Source organism: Trematomus bernacchii, unplaced genomic scaffold (genome assembly GCF_902827165.1).
Source record: "Trematomus bernacchii unplaced genomic scaffold, fTreBer1.1, whole genome shotgun sequence".
NCBI classification, from domain to species: domain Eukaryota; kingdom Metazoa; phylum Chordata; class Actinopteri; order Perciformes; family Nototheniidae; genus Trematomus; species Trematomus bernacchii.
In genome coordinates, this window is record NW_022987683.1 from 1,568,238 (window position 1) to 1,577,473 (window position 9,236).

The following is a 9,236-nucleotide window of genomic DNA, read 5'->3' on the forward strand; positions in this document are numbered from 1 at the left end:
GATTAGGTGCTCAGCACAGAAACAAACACTGACACACTGGACTTTAACAGACTGTCTCAGCCTATTCTTTTCTGTCTGATGGAGACTTCATACTGACTTCAACAGGTTCCACATATTTTATACATTATTGGTGACGTATGGTTTTAGTCGAAAAGTTTGCAGTCAAAATATTCTGCTGCTTTCCCAAGCCTTTTTACTTTCTTTTCTCTTCTTAATACAAATTCATCCACTACTACTTACATCTGATATTTAACTCCTTCAGCCTATTTTCAGCTGCAGAAATCATTAAACTATTACATTATTCAACTATTTCAGGACATCAAGGCTATACATGTTGTTTATACCTTTTTTTTAAACCTTTTCTTTTAAATATTAAGCTTTTTACAAATTCTACCCACTGAAGTGCTAGTGAGATAGCCATCATCTCTACTGAGTATACTGCGATGTGATCACTCGTACACTTTCCCACTTTGACCTTTAATTCAGGAACATAAAATGCACAACTAGTTTGACAATTTTCTGGATTTTTGGATCCATCAGTAAATATTTGTATAAACTGCCCATATTGTTCATGTAGCACAGTGTTCACATAAGCCTGCACATTGATTTTGTTTTTCATTGAATGTAACCGTTTCAATAAGGATAAATCTACTATAGGTTGAGGTAGCAACCATGGTGGAACAGCTGATAACAACACCGTCGGACTAATATTCCATTCTTTAACTTTGAATTCCTTACATAATTCCGAAACACAAACACAAAAACTTTATTTTTTAATGTTGTTACTTTCCCAACTTGTTTTTACAGTTTGTTTAGTAGGGTGAGTATCTTTATGGCCCTGTAGATTTGCCCAGTAATTAACAATTCATTGTTTTCTCCTAAAAATTGTATTGTATTGTATTTCTCCTACCTCTACCTGAAGTGCCGACACTGGTGTAGATCTGACTGCCCCACAGCATGTCCTTAGTGCTTGTGCCTGGACTCTATCTAATTTTTGAAGAGAAGAGTATGCAGCTGAACCATACACTATTAGTCCGTATTCTATGACTGATCTAATTAAGGCTGTGTATACGTTCCTCAAAGCAGCTTTATCAGCCCCCCACTTAGTGCCTGCCAAGCACCTCATAACATTTAAAACCTTTTTACATGTATCTACTACTTTATCAATGTGAGTACTCCATGTGACTCTCTCATCCAACCATATTCCCAGAAACTTAAATGTCTTCACTTTCTTTAGTTCTTGTCCATAAAGTTTTTAACCTAACCTCCTCACCTATCCTTTTCCTCGTAAAAAATAAAGTTTCAGTTTTTTCCACCGACAATCTAAACCCCCATGTCAGAGACCAGCTTTCAATTTCCGTAATGGCTTCCTGAATCTTACCTACAATATAATTTACATTTCTGCCCCTTTTCCAAATAGCTCCATCATCTGCAAAAAGTGACTTACCAATATCAGATCCTACTTGTGTATATATATCATTTATCATGATAGAAAACAAAAGAGGACTAATTACACTCCCCTGCGGGGTTCCATTTTCAACTTCATGCCTTCGAGAATATGAATTGCCAACTCGGACTCTGATGGCACGGCCAAACAAAAAATCCATAATCCAATTATATACGTTACCTCCCAGACCCATAATGTCCAGTTTTATTAATAATCCTTCCTTCCACATCATATCGTAAGCTTTTTCCACATCAAAGAATACAGCTACAACACACTCCTTATTCGCTTAGGCTTTCCTGACTTCAGATTCCAGGAAGAACAGTGGATCTAATGCCGCGTTTCCACTACACAGCCTCGCTCGGCCCCGCTCGGCCTCCTTTGGCCGCGCCCGGCCTCGTTAGGACCAGCTCACTTTGTGGCGCGTTTCCATTACAGTTTAGGAACCGGGTCAGTATCTATAGTAACAGTGTAGGCGGAGCGACGCTGCTTAAAACTGCCGTGACGTCATCTTCAATGCGACACAACAATGGAGATGTGAAAGCGATCGTTTGCTTGTTTTTTGCTGTGTGGTTTATTATCACAAGAAATAGACAAGAGTTGTTTCGAAAGAGGGCGACGTATAGCAAGAACGAGGTATAGAAGAAGCTGACGCGAGAGTTCGGGCAGTCCTCCTACGCCGCAGAGACTTACAGGACGACTCGAATCACTACTAACTACAATGCTACTTGGTAAGCTAACGTTCGCTAACTAGCAATGTGTTTAGGCTCACTCTCCCCTATACGACCAAAGTATTTCAAGTATTTAATTAATTGTAGCTACCACTTTTACCGTATTAAAATATGTATGCTTTTGTTTGTGTATTTCAGAAGTTACCGACCGAGCTTACCGAGTGGTTGGAATGTGATTGTTCCATCTTTCACACACTCAGTGGGTGGAGAACTTCAGGATGCCTGAGGAAAACCTACGTGTAATACCTAAATATTCATTGTATTGTATTGAACCATAAATACATCTTTTCTTTTTCACATACATGTGTTTGTCAAATTATTTAAACCAAAAAAATGTTATCAGAATTGACTATTTAGTAAATATTTGAATTTCAAGCACCAGTACTGCCCCCATAATAATAATCTAATAAATTAAGCAAATATCAAAGCAAACTATAAACATAAATACAAAAGTGTAAAACACAACAGAACTATATTCATAAATGCAAGTGTAAAAAATTGTTAACATGGATGGAGGCTAAAGTATCCACAGCATAAAATAATATGATTATGATGGTTTGTCTGAAAGACACAGCCTCAAGGTTCAAGGTTTTTTATTTTGTCATACGAACATAGCTAGTGTAGTTATGACAATGAACATCTTAGGTCACAGGCTCCTCCAACAGTGCAACACAATAACCCAGATCAACAGAAATATAGTGCAAGTAAATATTAAGCGCTGTGCACCGCTCTCTTTGTATAGGTGTTTTCTTTTGTTCTCTTCTCTTTGAAATATATAAGCAATGTGTTTGAGTCTAGCACAACGAGGGTATTACAATTGAGTAATTTTTCTACATGTATTTATCATGTATTCTTAATACCATTATGTAATGTTATGTTTTAGAGGAGGACCTCAAGCTAGCAAACTCAATTTCAAACAGTATGCAGAGTTTGTCCTGCTAAAGAGTTAAAATGTATTATTTACCAAGTATTTATTCTCTTATTTGCTTTAATTGCAACAGATGATAAAGGTTTCACTGTGATAAGTATTCTCTTAAATCCATAAACCCCTGTACAGTGCTTTGTGGACGATGGTGTTTATGATATTTCTGACTGCAGAGGGACGCCTAGATGATGCCATCTTTCTGTGCGATCGCTGGTGGGTGCAATTATTTATCAACAAGCAATAAGATAAGACATGGCATTGATTCTGCTGGGCCAGTTGCCGTTCCTGCAGGGCCAGATCGTCTCCTCCTCGGTTTGTGCTGTTGATGCAGAGGACGTTGTTCGGAACTGTTCCTCCTCGCTAGTCCCAATGTAATCATCTGGAACAGAAACATGACTTGTAAATTCCACAAACTACTGCAGCACAATACTATAAATAGCAACAACAACTATAGAAAAGACAAACTGAACGTAAACAATGGCACATATGGTGTTAGCAAACAATAGCTCTCGCTAATGCTATCTGCCTAGCTAGCCTTCGGGGCTCCATCGGGGTTGTCGAACATAAATGTAGGATAAAATAGACTTATTTGTTAGAAGTGAGCTTTAAAACAGGTAGGGACCACAAAGCAGGGACACAAAGCAGGGACACAAAGCTTTCAAGCAAATAACACAAGCGTTAGCAAAAACGTACCATGCAGACTCCAGTAACGCCGTTGGAGAGTCCAGTGTCTGTGTAGAGACCTCCTGAAAGACTTTGATATTGCGAGTTGTCCCGTCGAGCACCCGCTGGACCTTATCATCTGCAATATAATGGACGTCGTCACTTCCTCGACCGACCATGGTGTGCTTTTCTTTGCCATTGTTGTAGCTCCTCCGTTAACAAAAATGCTGTTTGTAAAAATGGATTATCTCGCGCGCAGATTGTGACGATTCTCTCCGACCAATCAGCAGCCGAGAGCGGTTGACGTCACAAACACAGCCCGGTTGTCTTTGGCCCTGGCCCCACGATTTTATGAGGCCAGAAAAACTGAGAATTAGGACCAGCCGGCCGGTACTAGGCCAAGTGGAAACGCAACCACAAACGGGCCGCTGACGTCACAGCCCTCTTAAACCGGGCTGCGCGCTGTAGTGGAAACGCGCCATAAGTACTCCGCCCCTCTTCTAAACCCACTCTGATAAGGAGTCATTAATTCATTTTTTTCAACATAAAGGTGCGTTCACACCGGAGTACTTTGGTGTACTTTCAGAACTACGATATATTTGCGTTCACACCAAAAAGCCCCAGGAACTAAAGTAGCTCAAATTAGTTCGTCCGACCCGCTTTTCAGTCCCTGCTAGAGAGCAGGGACTGTCGTGGGAGAAAATAGTTCGTACGTCTGATTGGCTGTGCGGAATGCAAACCACGCCCGTTTGACTCTGAATTTTTTTTTTGGAAGCGGCCATTGTATTTGCTCGCTTCGGGCAGCGTACCCGAAGAGATTACTTTGTGTGAAAGCAGTTATTATAGCAACACTAAATAAATCATCGGAGCGGTGGAATTGATGAGGATGTCTTGGCTTTTCTGGCGATTTACTCGGAGGACGCGAAGCGCCGCATTCAGAAGCTTCTTACTGAATGCAGTTTCTGTCACGCCCAAACTGTGGTCCCTGTGTGTCCTGTTTGTTCCCACTGTGTGTGTGGAGGGGGTGTGGTTTTCCCTTGCAGCAGCAGCCTGATTTGCACTCACTCTGGCCGACCGGCTCAGCTGTCCCTCCATCAATCCAATCAAGACACAGCATATCTACTCCAGTCTCCCAGCAACTCACCGCCAGATGGTTTTCTACACCAGTGGTATTGCATCCTCCTGGCTGCTCGATTTCAGTTATCCTGTCTGCGTGTTATTCTGTACTTTTTTTGTAATTAGTTTCTCCTTGTGCTTCCAGTGCGATCCCTCAGCCATCGGCCACCAGAGCTTCCAGCCAACCTGCCTGCTTTCTTCCTTCACCATACCTGCCTGCCCTGTTCTCAGTCCAGCCTGAACTGCCTACCTCCACTCCGGACCTCCATAGTCTCCAAACCTGCCTGAGTCTCCGAACAATAAACATTTAAAACATCTTCAGTCATTGCCTGCGCCTGGGTCCTGTTTAAAACATAATCCTAACAGAACAAATCTGGCCACCATGGACCCAGCAGGCTCGGACCCCAATTCGTGAGGCTCCTCTCCAACCAAGGCGTCCTCGTGGGCCGGCATGACCAGATGCTCAGAGAGGTTAATGGATAACTTGCATCACTAGCCGCCACGTAGCACAGATGGGACATCACCTCAACCTGGTTTTCAACTCATCTTGCTCCGCCTGCTCCTGAGGATCCAGCTCCCCCACAAGAGTTAGCACCGGTTCAGCCCAGCCCGCTCTCCCTCACGTGACCTAATATTCCCACTCCAGAGCGGTACGCAGGTGCCTTAGGGACAGTAAGTCTTCATAATGCAGTGTTCTCTTGTGTTTGAGCAGCAGCCGTCTACTTATGCTAACGACAGAGCTAAGATTTGTTATATGATAGTTTACTTACAGGTAGAGCCCTAGCCTGGGCATCAGCTGTTATGGGAGAGCAGTCCAACCTTTGTAATTCTTATCCAGAGTTTGCAGAGGAAATGAAGAAAGTAGTTCCCACCACACCCGTCAGCGGTAGGACGCTACTAAACGCCTCCTCTCACTGCGACAGGCTCCCGTAGTGTAGCCGAATACTCAGTGGAATTTAGGACCTTAGCTGCAGAGGCGGGTTGGAATGACACAGCGCTTCAAGGGGTTTTTCAAAACAGGGCTAACTGATTCGGTTAAGGATGAGTTTAGCAGTGAGGGACGAATAGCTAACTTGGATGAGTTGGTCTCTCTAGCCATAAGACTGGATAACCGCCTTAGGGAGCGCCGTAGGGAAAGAGCCAGCCGATCTCCTGGGTCACTCCCTCTCGCCCTGTCTCGTCTCCTCTCGCAAGATTCAGGTTGGAAACTTTCCCAAGTCCCAGTGCCCCATCTGAAGTCTTTTCTCCTCTCCTGTCTTCAGAGGTACCGATGCAGCTAGGCAGAGCCCGACTCACTCCCCAAGAACGTCTCCGGAGAATAAGAGAAGGACTTTGTGTCTACTGTGCTCACTCCGATCATTTCGTGGACACATGCCCCCAGCGCCCAAAAGAGGGTGCTCGCCAGTAAAGGTGGGGATACTGGTGAGCAAGGCTGTTTCTTCCTCAACCCCCCAGACCCGCAAGCCACTTGAAGCCACACTGTTGTTAAACCAACAGTCTCTCTCTCGCCTGTCCTACTGGACTCTGGGGCTGATGAGAGCTTTTTGGATGCCCAACTGGTTGCCTCAGCCGGCATCTCAACTCAACCTCTGACAGCTCCTCTCAATGCTCGAGGTCTGAATGGGAAGCTCCTGGCACACGTTACCCATGTCACCGAACCCCTACATCTTCGTCCTGTCCGGGTAATCACCATGAAATGATTCAGTTCCACGTCATGTCCTCCCCTCACACACCCCCTAGTTCTGGGCCAGCCATGGTTAAAGATGCATAACCCCCACATAGACTGTCGGAGATCAAGTAAGGAGTTGGAGTACGTTTGTCAATCTTCATGCCTGCGGTCTGCAATTCCCCCAGCAGAGGTCGGTATTCCCCCAGTTCAGCAGGAGCCACTCAACTTGTCCGCTGTTCCTCCGGTTTATCATAGCCTGGGAGAGGTTTTCAGCAAGCAGCGAGCCCTTTTTCTGCCCCTCATCGCCCTACGACTGCACAATAGATCTTCTTCCTGGGCATCTCTTCCCATCCAGTGCCTGTTTTAACTCACTGTCCCGAACTGAGCGTGAGGCCATGGAGACATACATCAAAGACTCACTCGCTGCTGGCATCATAAGACCCTCTCTTCCCCCGTCGGAGCAGGCTTCTTCTTTGTATCCAAGAAAGACCGCTCCCTGCGCCCCTGCATTGACTACCGGGGCCTTAACAACATCACCATCAAGAACAAGTATCCACTGCCCCTCATCAATTCAGCCTTCGAACCCCTACAGAAGGCCACCATTTTCTCGAAACTCGACCTCAGGAATGCTTACCACCTGGTCCGCATACGTCAAGGAGACGAGTGGAAGACCGCGTTCAACACCCCACTAGGCCATTTCGAGTATCTAGTGATGCCCTTTGGACTCACCAATGCCCCAGCTGTCTTCCAGGCTCTTGTGAACGATGTCCTCCGTGACTTCCTGAACCGTTCAGTATTTGTGTATCTGGATGATATTCTGATATTCTCACAGACCATGGAGGAACACACCCAACATGTGCAGCAGGTTCTACAAAGGCTCCTCGAGAACAAGCTGTTTGTCAAACTAGAGAAATGCAAATTTCAAGTGGATTCAGTGGACTTCCTGGGCTACATCATTGAGCAAGGTCAGGTGAGAACAGACCCAGAGAAGGTGCAAGCAGTGGCACAATGGCCCAAACCTTCCACCAGGAAGCCGCTCCAACGTTTTTTGGGCTTTACAAATTTCTATCGCCGGTTCATCAGAGACTACAGTCGTGTTGCCGGTCCTCTCAACCAACTCACCTCCCCAGCAATCCCCTTCTCATGGACTACTCAGGCTGAGGCTGCCTTCTCTGAGCTGAAGAGACGTTTCACCTCGGCTCCTATTCTTATGAATCCTGACCCATCTCTTCAGTTTATTGTTGAGGTTGATGCATCCAACACCGGTGTGGGGGCTGTTCTATCACAACGCTCAGTCTCCGATCAAAAGCTTCACCCTTGTGCTTTTTTTTCCCGACGACTGACAACCTCTGAGCGCAACTATGATGTTGGCAACAGGGAGCTGCTTGCTGTAAAGCTTGCGCTGGAAGAATGGAGGCACTGGCTGGAAGGCTCTGAACATCCATTCATTGTGTGGGCAGACCACAGGAACCTGGTCTACATACAAACTGCCAAACGACTAAACTCCCGTCAGGCACGCTGGGCATTGTTTTTTGGCAGGTTCAACTTCACCCTTACCTACCGACCTGGTTCTAGAAACCTTAAACCTGACGCATTGTCCCGGCAGTTTGCAGTGGATCAGGACCCAATATTTCCTGACACCATAATCCCCGCTACCAGAGTGGTGGGCGCTGTGACATGGGAGATTGAGAACTCAGTGAGGAATGCACAGAGAGACCAGCCAGATCCAGGAAATGGTCCAGATAACCGTTTGTTTGTACCTGACTCTGTGCTCACAGGTTCTCCTATGGACCCATGCTTCCCGCTTTGCCTGCCACCCGGGTGTGAATCGGACCCTGTCCCTCCTGAGACGACACTTCTGGTGGCCTTCCATGGAAGCGGACTCTCGAGCCTTTGTGCTGGCCTGCACTGTCTGCGCCCGTAGCAAGTCTTCACACCAGGCTCCTATCGGTCTACTCCAGCCTCTCCCAGTCCCTAGTCGTCCCTGGAGTCACATCGGCCTAGACTTTGTTACCGGCCTCCCGGTTTCACAGGGTAACTCAACCATTCTCACTATTGTCGATCGCTTTTCCAAAGCGGTTCATTTTGTGCCTCTTCCTAAACTCCCCACAGCCTCTGGAACTGCTGACCTCCTAGTCAATCATGTGGTCCGGCTTCATGGCATTCCAACAGACATTGTTTCCGACCGAGGGCCACAGTTCATATCTCAGGTATGGAAAGCATTCTGTCGAGCACTTGGAGCATCTGTCAGTCTCTCCTCAGGCTATCATCCGCAGACTAACGGGCAGGCCGAAAGAGCCAATCAGGACCTTGGAGCTGCACTTCGCTGTGTCACCTCCCGGAATCCCACCTCCTGGAGCTTACATCTGTCCTGGATTGAATACGCTCATAACTCACTGTCTAGTGCTGCCACTGGTATGTCCCCATTTGAATGTTCTCTTGGATATCAACCCCCTTTGTTCCCAGCCCAAGAGGACGAGATCGCAGTTCCCTCTGTCCAAGCCCATCTCCGTCATTGTCGGAGGATCTGGAAGGATGCCCGCTCTGCCCTTCTCCGCTCCGCTGAACGCAATCGGCATATTACAAACCGCTACCGGACCGCAGCTCCCCAGTTCCAACCAGGTCAGAAAGTTTGGCTTTCATCTAAAAATATTTATTTACAAGCTGAGTCTAAGAAGTTGAAACCAC